The sequence below is a fragment of the Ornithodoros turicata genome, chromosome 2 (assembly GCF_037126465.1).
Source record: "Ornithodoros turicata isolate Travis chromosome 2, ASM3712646v1, whole genome shotgun sequence".
NCBI classification, from domain to species: domain Eukaryota; kingdom Metazoa; phylum Arthropoda; class Arachnida; order Ixodida; family Argasidae; genus Ornithodoros; species Ornithodoros turicata.
Genome location: NC_088202.1, coordinates 14,747,090 through 14,758,515, shown reverse-complemented (window position 1 = coordinate 14,758,515; position 11,426 = coordinate 14,747,090). Strand labels below are relative to the sequence as shown.

Here is an 11,426-nt window from a genome sequence, read left to right as displayed (position 1 = left end):
TTTCCTTCCTGCATTCATGCGCTACCATTCAACCCACATAAACAGTGTACTGAATTTTTTTATAGCATTACACGTCGTTTGACAGAACTTGAAGAAGATTATATAGCACACGATAAAAGTAGAGTGAACATAATGTGCAGAAAAAATGGCTAGGAAGCAAGCGAGCTGGTGAAGATGATGCATATGGGGAACACAAAGGGACGTGTTTGTGTCTGTCCCTTCGTGTTCCCTAGTCTTGGGGTTTTACATCATGCATAATGTGCAGCTTTCCATTCACGCTTAATGGCCGTAGCAGTAATGCATGAAGGCCACTGCTAAGTTGTGTTGAGAAACACCACTTTATGTTTGCCATGTCTAAATGAAATGTACCTGACCTGATCCACCGTTCTGAGCCTGGAACACACGAAGAGAGAAACGCAACACACGCCACAACATTAACAGATAGGCAAATGAGCTGTGGCGAGCTCCACCTTGGGACAAAGTCAACAAGTAATTCACCAAAAGTCAATGAGCGCCTGAAATGCAACGTCTCTGACTGGTAGCAGGACGGTCCACATTCAATTCCTGGTGCTAGCACTGACTGGCTTTTTCATGAATTATTTGTTGAAGTTTCGACGTACTTGAGAACCATTCATCAACCATTGTATCCTCATGAGGTGATGAGGGTTTGTCATCCAAAAGAGACTCCCTTTCTGGCATGTGTCCTTATGGATGCTCATCACTGCAGAAAAAAAAAAAAGAAAAAGCATTTAATGACAAGAAATGGATAGTCGTATTTACTGTATAATGATCGTGCACAACAGAAAGAAGACTTTCGCACAGAAGGCTGTACTTCTTGAGGTCTAACATCAAGTTACACAATTCCAGAGTACATGACATGTCGTAATAGAGAATAAGTAGAGTTATTGAGTTGTCGAGTTGAGTTGAGGGGGGAGTTGTACCCCCTTTTTATTTTATTGTATATGATTGTATAATTACTTTTATGTCTGTACCAACCCTCGCTCTCTACATTACAACATGTTTTATATATTTTGGGATTTTGTAACTTCATGTTAGACATTAACAAGAGCAGCCTTGTGCACAAAAGTCTTGTCTCATTAAAATTTAGATGCTCTGGAGAGTCTTCTTTCTGTTGTGAATCTCTATCGCAGTATACCTGCACATTGCTGTTCTACGTACTGTGACTTTGCAGTAAGAGTATGGACTTTGGGTAAAAAGACTACACAGCACTGCTCAGGTATTTTTGCCTATCGAACAGTATGCACGTATGCAGTATGCACACAGTATTTGTGCACCGGACACACAAAAATGTAGTGAATGTGGCATTGCCCACGGTAATGCACCAAGTTGAACACAATTATTGTAGAATCCAGGTATTTTAGCATACATGTCAAGCCAGTGCCAGATCCAGTGTGAAGTTGTGACAAATAAATAGTTTCCATTTTTCTTAGCTCTCAGAACACAGACAGTGAATTAATAAGAGTAGACAATGTGAACATGAATTCTGGGCTATTCTTCAATTAAAGATTCACAGATAGTAAAGGCACCTTCCTCAATGGACGTTGATGACACTGGAAATTCTAAAACGTTATCAGAGGCGATATTAGCTTCGGTGTGTCAAAGGATTGTATGTCCAACAGTAATCCAGCTAACAGTAACAAAAATGTGCAAAAGACAAATTAACTGAACTAATGTAACGTAGCTTCTATATCAGACAGTGAAGCTTGTAACGCCCCATCCACAGGAACCAGTGTCCAGACAGCAAAAGTGCTTCAACTGGGAGATAGCAGCTAATCGGAATGGCGACCTTTGTTTTCCACCCTGAAAGCACAGGTTGAAACTTTGAGGGCAGATTTAAAAGTGGTGTCAAGATGTCTCCATGCGAGTGCACATGAAAAGTTGAACATAGGTGAAATACTCAAATTATAACATCACATTGTCATACCTGTTAGTGGAGGTAGACTGCAACTAACGTGTCAGCAATTACTTCATGCACCAGATGCAAGCCATATCATGCTTCATTTCCGCCTTCAGCGTGCACCTGCGATAATTCAGAAGTTAGATTATCAATACTATTGTGTTGTTAATCGTGGTTATATCAGAGTAAGTGCAGTAGATCAGCTGTACAATCGATTCATTAAGCTTGCTATTTTTTATATCTGAACCTCAACTTACCTTTTTTGCTCTCGTTTTTTGCCTTGATCCTCCGTGGCACGTTCAAAATGTTGTGTGTCGGGCACCTCAGATTTTCATCAGACGATTTCGTGCCGAGATTCCAAATTGCCTCTGGAGTCGCGCGTAACCTATGATAACATTCGTGGACGAAATCCTTGCAGTGGAAATTAGCAGGCACCACTGTCAGCCAAGAGCTTCGCACTGCTTGGTCTTTTTGCAGCTTATAATAGGTAACACTTGAATGCTCCGATGAATTGTTCTAACAGCGTAGCACCGTCGCATCTTCGACAACTTCGGCGTAGCATATCACGCATCATATCGCTCCAGCCCATAAAAGGCAAGGTCAGAACAAGGAAGTGCACTTTGCAAACGACGGTGTGCCAAAAAAATGTTCACATGCTTTGTTTCCGGCTTAGCAACAACATAACAGCTGTTCGCTTATGTACGATGCACAGAGAACGAAATGAAAGAAGCCAAGCGGCCAAGCCAAGAGTCCATGCCAAGCCAAAGACAGATAAACCGTGAGCAGTGACGTCGGTGCGCCCGTGCGCAGGGTTTGCCGACGGTCTGACGGCCGGGCGTGGGAACTAAAAAAACTGTTTTCTAAAAGCTACTAACAGTTGGAGCAAGATATTTCGCACACATATTCAGTGTTCGATAATGAACACACAGCGCGAGTATCGCTCAGTTCTGCGGCACTCCAAAATCGGCATATCTGACCTTTAAGTGGAAAATTCGCAATTACGAGATGAATGTGCCGTATCGCGGCGTTCTTCGCCACCCGCTGTTGGCCGATTGTTTAAGCTGGGACGAGATTGAAGATGCCATTTTGCGATCCCGATCTCGCGAAGGGCGGGCGAAACAGACTTCTACATATGGCCGACTGGAGCTGACGGCAATGGATGCAGACGATGTTAGAAAACAGTTTCGTTTCGAGAAAGAGGACATCATGCGAGTAGAAGCAGCTCTACATGTGCAGGACGTGAAAGCACAAGGAAGCACTGTAAAAGGGGACGAGGCGCTTTGCATAGCCTTAAGACGGCTTGCCTACCCGAACAGACTTTGCGACCTAGAGATAATGTTCGACCGCCACTATTCGACGCTTTCTATTGTCTCCAACGTCGTTATTGAACATATCGCCGAAACGTTCGGACATCTTTTGAACAACCCGCTATCGCACTCGTGGCTGGAGCTGGAGAACTTTGCACTGGTAAGCCTCTCAAATGAGAGTGCATGCACCAGCACCTATATGTGCTGTAAACATGTTTACGAATTTTAAAACGACATTTCCAGGCGATCTACGAGAGGGGTGCTCCTGTAAAGAATTGTTGGGTCTTTATTGACGGTACCGCGAGGCCCATATGTCGTCCATCTTCGAGTCAAAGACTTTACTTTTCGGGACACAAGCGCGTCCATGCCGTTAAGTATCAGAGCGTTATGTGGCCAAACGGCATCATCGCACAGCTCGACGATCCCTATCCCGGAAGCAGACACGATGCAGGTATGTTTAGAGAGAGAGAGAGAGAGAACTCTCCTCCAAGATGAATTTTCTCCTTGTGTGCATGTGCAGCAATGATTTGCACGTAGATATGCTCTAGCTGTCACTTACCAGCTATCACTGGCATAGCCAAAGGTGAGGGGTTTCTGGGTGTTGCAAAATGGTACCTAAGGTAGTGCATTTAGGAGAGGGAAACAAGAGGAAAATCATCATCTCCCATGTAAAGTGCCTGCAGAACCCCTCCCAAAATATTTTTCTGGCTACGCCACTGCCACTGTAGCACAACTCAGTTTTGTACATTTTGTTGAGACATTTATGTTTATTTAATTTTCAGGAATCTTCCGTGACAGTGGTCTGTATGGGAGGCTGGGAACAACTTATGGATGGACGCACATTTGTTCTGTATGGGGACCCTGCCTACCCACTGCTACCGCTCCTTTTTCGACCATATTCTGGTGCTGCACTGTCTCTTCAACAGGAGGCATTTAACAAATAGATGAGCACTGTTAGGCAGTGTGTGGAATGGGGTTTCGGAAAAATCATTTCGGAATTCGCATTCCTAGATTTCTGGAAAAACCAAAAGCTGCTCTTACAACATGTAGCATCTATGTACAAAGCAGGGGTAATATTAACAAATTACCACACATGCTTGTACGGGAGTCAGACATCTGATTACTTTAACCTTCCACCACCGTCCCTAGAGGAATATCTCAGGTAGGTAGGTGATACATGTCTATATTTTTTTTTTTTCTGGCAAACTCCAGGAGCAAATTTCAGCAGCTGGAGTTAATTCATTATAAATCAATAGTTACTTGCTTTTTAACATCTTCCCCAACAATGGGGTGGAGTACTACCCTTGGTGATGAAACTCCCCATTCATCATCTCCAAAGTTGTTGTTGTTGTAACATCTTACCGCATAGTAAGAGTGCATCAATTCCTTATGTGTGCAGTATATCAGTCTGGATCCCAGGCTTGTATTAAAGAAGGTAGAGAGCAGTCTACCAGAAAAGTTCAATTTAACCTGCTGTTAAAGAAAGTGTTTATTCAAGTAAATATCACATAATGAACATCCCACCGTGTGGTTCTTGCCTCTTTTCTGAGGCAGGGTAACATATCACAGTGTACAGTATATATGTCTTAAAGCATGAATATCCAGCTATGTGGTGATCAAATCTTTTTTCTAGGTCTAATGTATCACAAATATAGAGCACTGTTTACTGTATTGTTATTGCAGTACACTAGCAAAAAATGAGCAGTTGAACATGAGACTGGTTTACGTGCGTAAAATCAGAACAATTGCAAGGTCGGAGCTTGCAGAAAAAAACAAACAAACAAATCAGATTTAATAACAACATCTATGCGGGGGCAGTGAGCATTTTAACAGCGGTGCTGTCTTCAATAGGACATGTCCTCGCAATGGTAGCACTGCTGTCATAACGTTGACTCCTTTGCCGTAGTTGGTGTTAATTGATGATGTCTCTCCTGTTTTTCCTGTAGACATTAACTCCATTCCATTCCGAGGCTCAGCAAGCCTTCAACTGAACCCCTGGGTGCAATAAGGGGAGAAATCGAAAAATCAAAAACCGAGAAAAGGGACCTGCTCTGATGGTACGTCCCAATGACACACATGCATTTCCCATTTCTTACCCTCCTGAGGCGGGCAAATAAATTGCAATGCAGTCCTAAATTTTCTTTGGCAGGTACATACTGGTATGTAGATGTCATTGCAGGAAAAATAGTAAAAGGGGATTAGTCGACTTAACCTCTTATTGCATACAGAGGTTCAATTATAGTGCGCTGTCAACATGACCACCTGCTCCAAAGCAACACTGAAGTCAAGTAAAATTAAATACTGTCTAAGAGAGAAATAGAAAATGCTTCCTTATCAAATATATACTAGAGTTATATAAAAAACGTAATATACAGAGGAAAGGACTAGACAACCGCAATGCACTTGTTAGGTGCACCTTTCATATTGCACACAGTAATGCACATTTCAGTGTGAACTGACCTATTCAATGCATTCATTCGTCAAAAAGAGTTTCAGTAATGTATTTAAAGCTCTCGAGCAAAGAGGAAGAGTAAACATTCTAAATATCACAGACAAGTTATACCCCTGTCAGACGTACTAATTTAGTGTAACTTAGTTGAAGTGCACTCCGTCCCGTAATGTCACTTTCACTACGCTCCTGCTACACGGTATAAGTAAGTGTCACTAAGAAGTCATGGTGATGACACAGGCACAGTTCCCTTAGAAGTCGGCCCAGGACGCACATTCCCCCAGGGCGTCAGTCGTGACGTTGCCCACATACGTGAGGCCGACAACGGCAAGCCCTATCACCACCCACCACCATGGTGATGACGATGGGCGAGCTTGAACTCCCACCAAACATCGGGGGTGCAATATACTTTCTCTGTAAAATCGTTTTTCTTACGTCTAGAAACATTTCATAGAGATTTTCTTCGCAGTTGAAGTCGATTTAATGTCATAAATATAATTGTTGGGAACCAACACAAGTATATTTATTTGACAAATTTTCAATCTTCTTCTTCACCTCTTTGGTGGTCTTTACTATGTCTTGCGCGTGCAACTGGCCCGCGATGTCAGCATACACTGTTGCTGCTGGTTGCAGTTTTCTCACGTGTGTTGATGGCTCTTACAAGCTCAAGGAGAGACACACGTATTATGCACAAGTTCAGCTTGGCATGGCTGTTTTAAATGTTGCGAGCTGCGACTTTGTTGTATATTCAAGTTTCGACAACACCATCTGTGTTGTGAAAGTCCCCTTCAACAGGGATTTCCGCTTACGCATGCTTCTTCACTTAAAGGCTATATATTTTAAACACATTGTGCCCATTCTTTGTGACAGTGAAGCGAACAAACAAAAGTGATTGTGCGTGAAGCTCTTCCATGTGTAAAGTCAGACAAATGAATAGATCATTTGAAAAGCTTTACTGACAGCAAATAAATGGTATAACAAAGAATTAGACACACTGTGCTACGAAGAATTTTTTCCAGCTATAAACAGAACGGTAATCACAGTATTGTTTTGTTCACATAAAGTAGACACATTTGGAGAGAAAGAAAACGACACAATTCCCAGAGGAAACGCTCATCTGCCAGGATAGGTGGTGACAAGTTCGTTAGAGCTGCTGCAATAGTAACTATATCATCAGCAAGGAACCATATGCCACGGAAGTCTATGACTTAGTATCTTAAAAATTTTCATTCTTTGAATGGCCCTTTCAACGTGGACTCTAGCTGACGCTATACTTTTTGTCAACAGTGCTTCCTGTTTTGTGAATTGCTTCTTCTGTCGAAGAAAGGGAGGTCTGACAACAGTTATGAAGTTTTTTGTACATGTAGAGTCAATGAGGAAGCCCTTATCAACCATGACCTGGTCACGCCCTGGAGTGAGAAGGTCCACTATGTTGCTTTGATCAAAAATGACTTTGTCCGATGAGCGTCCTCCATACCCCTTACTTATATATGTGATCAGCCCTCCTGGAGAGATGCCTACCATATACTTAATCGTGTTCCCACCCTTGTAGTGAGAGTACGTCCTTACTGCACATTGAAGGCACATTGGTACTGCTACTGATATCTCTGTGCAGTCAAGCACGACTCTCACCTGAGAGAACTGTTGAAAACAAATCGGCATGTTGTTCTGAACTTCTGTTCTAGTTGGCCAATAAATGGTACATCTCAAAAACTGTGCTGAGGGCCTTCAGTGCGGCCCTAATGACTGAGCTACATGTTGCACGTGAACAGCCAAACATGTGTGACAAAAAGTCAAATGATAAAGTGTGCTTCATGACAAGCATTGTGAGGACCACCCTGTCCTTTGTGCTCAGTGCACTCTTCGATGAAGTCGGCATGTGATGCTCGATTTCATTGCAAAGGAATTCAAGTAGTTGGAGGCTGCCAATTCCTATCATAGACCGCACGTTCTTGAGCAACTCCTGTGTATCCTCTTCCTGCCAGGGGTGGGCAGTAATAGTAATACTTTGTATTATAATACTATTACTGTAATACTTTTGAGTATTTGTATTACGTATTATAATACTCATTTTTGAAATGTATTTGTATCTGTATTATAATACACAAAATCGAAGTATTAGATGTATTATAATACTTTTGAGGGTGTAATACCTTCCCAGAGGTCGTAGGTACGACCTCCTACGTGTCACCGGTGCACTTTATCAGTAATTTTTCGTGTCCCACAAACATTTGGACACCAACACGGCCCCTATTATTCCTGTGCCCCAAATTATCCCAAAGGAGTGACCTCGGGGCCAGAGGTTAGTGGAGGCTTCCTCGCATTCCTTCCATTTCAGGTTCCGTAAAGGAAAGAGTGCGTCCGGTCCAGGCACCCCTGTACGGGTTGCACTAGGGACAGTTACACACTTTTCAACGGCCCACATTTTATCATCCAGACTGGACGAAATCAAGACTCTGCCACACTGAGAGCAAGCTGTTCACTGTGATCGAATTGATCAGCGCTATCTTATCATATTCGGAAAAGCCACGCCCCATAGAGGACTACCGCTTTGCGTACATGCTAAACATGTAAGCATCTGAGACAAAACGTCATTTGAGAATGACTGTCTTGATAAGTAGTGCGCAAATTATATCGATTTCTGATTTTATTTTCATTTCTTTCTCCCCAAGTTACGTAGCGATGTATTACTAGTATTACTCGTGTAATACACAGTAGTATTAGTATTATGTATTATAATACCTCAGAATCAAAGTATTACGTATTAGTATTATAATACCGATTCCTAGGAAGTATTATGTATTTGTATTATAATACAAAATATGAGTATTACTGCCCACCCCTGCTTCCTGCTCTGCACTTGTACTTGTGCTGCTGGCACTGCAGACAAACATTTCTTCGCAACTCTCTGTGCATTCAGGAGAAGTGTGATCCTGTAGGGAATGATATTGTGTTATCTTCCATTCACGAACTTACAGTATATATTTGCGACTAACTGAGTTATACCAAGCAATTGTGAATTCGAGCCAGAAGTGAAGAAATGTAGAGACAGAAAAGGCTTAGACTGAATCAGGTTGAAGGAGCTGCCAAACAAGAGACGAGAAAATCTGTTAGGCTGAGTAGGTCAAGCATGTGAGAAATGAATGGTCAGCAAACACCTCGAACTTGGAGACTGAAGTTTTGCTAGCCGCAACGAAAACAGCAGCATCCTCTGTAATCACGGGGGAAATTGGACTCACCATTATTTCCATGGGCTGACAGGATTCATGCCTCTTTTGCCTTTGGAGGAGTCTCTGCTCACGCTGTTCCTTCCGTTGTGTCTTCAACTGTTCCTTCTTGGCATCATGAGTTGAGAGAACTGGCAGATTCTCAGAAGGCACTACCGCCTTCTTCAAGCGTCGCTTCTGGCTGTGGAGATCTGGATGATTGCATAGCATATAGTCATTTCTCAGCTAAAACGTGTTAATGTTGCTGCTCTACTTCACGCGTACGCCAACATATGAAGTACGGAGTAACGCATATAATCAACACATTTTCCCTGTCGTAAATACGCAATACCTACCTGGAAAGAAGTAGTCCTCCTTCCTGAAATGTTTTGAACAGACGAGCATAGCTTTGGAGACCTTCTTCCCGATCCGTAAAACGCGAACCCATTCGTTCCGCCGGTTTACAGTCTGACCGTTCCGAATGCACGTTTCTGCAGGCCCAGGGAAGTTGTGAAATGCCACCTCTCTGTCCTTTGATGCCTTGCTGTTGCACTGAGGCACTGAACAATACCTGTTACTAACGGGCGTTGTATTCTTAGGGGGAAACTCCATAATCAGCAGCAGCGGAAAGTCGGACGCTCCGCTTGCCTACACTTGCATACAGCCCTCCGCGTTTGAATCATACTCTTCTCGCTAATTCTGTTGGCCGCCGCAAGGCGGACACGCGTACGCTGGAGAAGCGAATAGAAGAGGTGCAACGAAGGTATAAACCAGGACTACACGGTAACATCTCATTACGGCCCGAGTCTCATTACGGCCGAAGTCTCATTACGGCCGAAAGTCTCATTACGGCCGAAAATCCTTTAATCCCCAAGTGTCTCGTTACGGCCAAAGTCTCAATACGGCCGAAGGTAGTCTCATTACGGCCGAAGATGTCTCATAACGGCCAAAAAGAAAAAAGAAGCATCCACCATAGTAGCTCTGTATATACTGTGTTTTATGCTTCCCAAAATGTGTCCGAGGCGGTGTGCCCCCACGGCTTGTGTCACACACAATGGTTCATGCACACAATATTGCGACAGTGTTTCATGCATCCCTCGTGAAAAATGTTTTTATTGTCATATGTGTCACACGATATTTGTATGTGTTACGCCATTTTCTCTCAGTATTCAAGCAACATCCTACTCGTTGGTTCTGTGAGCAAACTGTGTGTGTGTGTGTTCTGAAAAGTACTCCACAAGGGAGCCCACTGGGAGCTCCAGGAGTCACATGACCTATGACCATGATCTTCTCCCCCACTAGCTGCCTTCTACAATTTACGTCCACCTGAAATTTACAAAAAAGTACATAAGCCACTGAACAAAATGACATATGCTCTTGTTTGATGATGACTATAAGACATATGCTGTCAAGCAGACTTTTTTTTTCATATATTCGAAACATATTCAAGAATTATGGACAACAATGACAATTACGTCATAATAATGCAGCTGCATAGCCAGGAAACTATTTCAGGAGGTGTTTTATGAGGCTTGACATGGGGTGGAGGAGTCCCCCTCGTCAGTGCTTTATCCAGACCCCCCCTAACTTTTTTGCCTGTGCACCCCCTACAGGGGGTGCCCTTGCGATTTCAGCTTCAGATACGTCTGTAATGATATGTTAAGCTGTAATGACGTAACTATTCCAACAATTTTTTCCAACACCCTTCTCGTGCTTGGGATTCTGGATAAACCACTACCCCGTGTTCATTTTCGTGGGGCACTACATTAGAGCTTATGCCACTGCACTGATGTCACAATGTTAAAAGTGTGTGTCACTCTGGGCATTCGGAATTCCTCTAAGCTACAATATGTAAATTCAGAATATCCGAAGGGTAAACATCAGATGTTACCTGCAGGCTTCATGCTGAAACGCGTGTACGCAAAACACTTCCGCCGTGGTGGGCGACGCCGTTAGTGTAATCATACACGCAAGACAATTGCGGGCACATGGAGTAGTGGCAGCAACCTGAAAACGATACATTTTCTTGTTACATATGAGTAATCAAAAATATACATTCCCACATGTTTCGTTTTGTCGTTTGTAGGAAGCGCTAGTAAGGGAACAGCACTTGGTTGGTCACATGCAAGCTACAATGCGAGAGGTGCCGATATTTCGATTACGCGATCAAAAATTAAAAGTCTAGAACCATGCACACTTCCCCATGCAACTACTTCCCCAGCATCGTGAGACATGACACCCATGACATGACACCATGTATTCACGTATAGTGTAATGATATGCAGGAATGAAAAAGATGCCAACATACCTGTAATCCAGTGTCCCATAAGTTTGATTCGATTTTTTGGCAGCTACCATGAAGAGCAAATGCACGATTCACAAGTTTCGTTTCGCCATTTTCATTGTTGATTTCGCAAGCGTCGAGCAATCCCACGTGACCTCCTTTGGATCAGTGAAAAGTGAAAATTACTCGCGTCATGAACATATATGGTCATCTCAGCGCAAATCACGTTTTGCATGCTATAGAAGGAGGGGGGATCAATACT

The 11,426-nt window shown here is 43.1% G+C and overlaps 1 long non-coding RNA gene across 1 annotated transcript; it reads right to left on the bottom strand.

The window, feature by feature from the left end:
* Window positions 1–9,973: 9,973 nt before the first annotated feature.
* Window positions 9,974–10,932, bottom strand: LOC135383136 (uncharacterized). The gene is made up of 2 exons (XR_010419686.1): window positions 10,772–10,932; window positions 9,974–10,206 (listed from the first exon to the last, which is right to left on the bottom strand). It is a non-coding gene; the product is annotated as an uncharacterized LOC135383136 (long non-coding RNA).
* Between the last annotated feature and the right edge of the window lie 494 nt (window positions 10,933–11,426).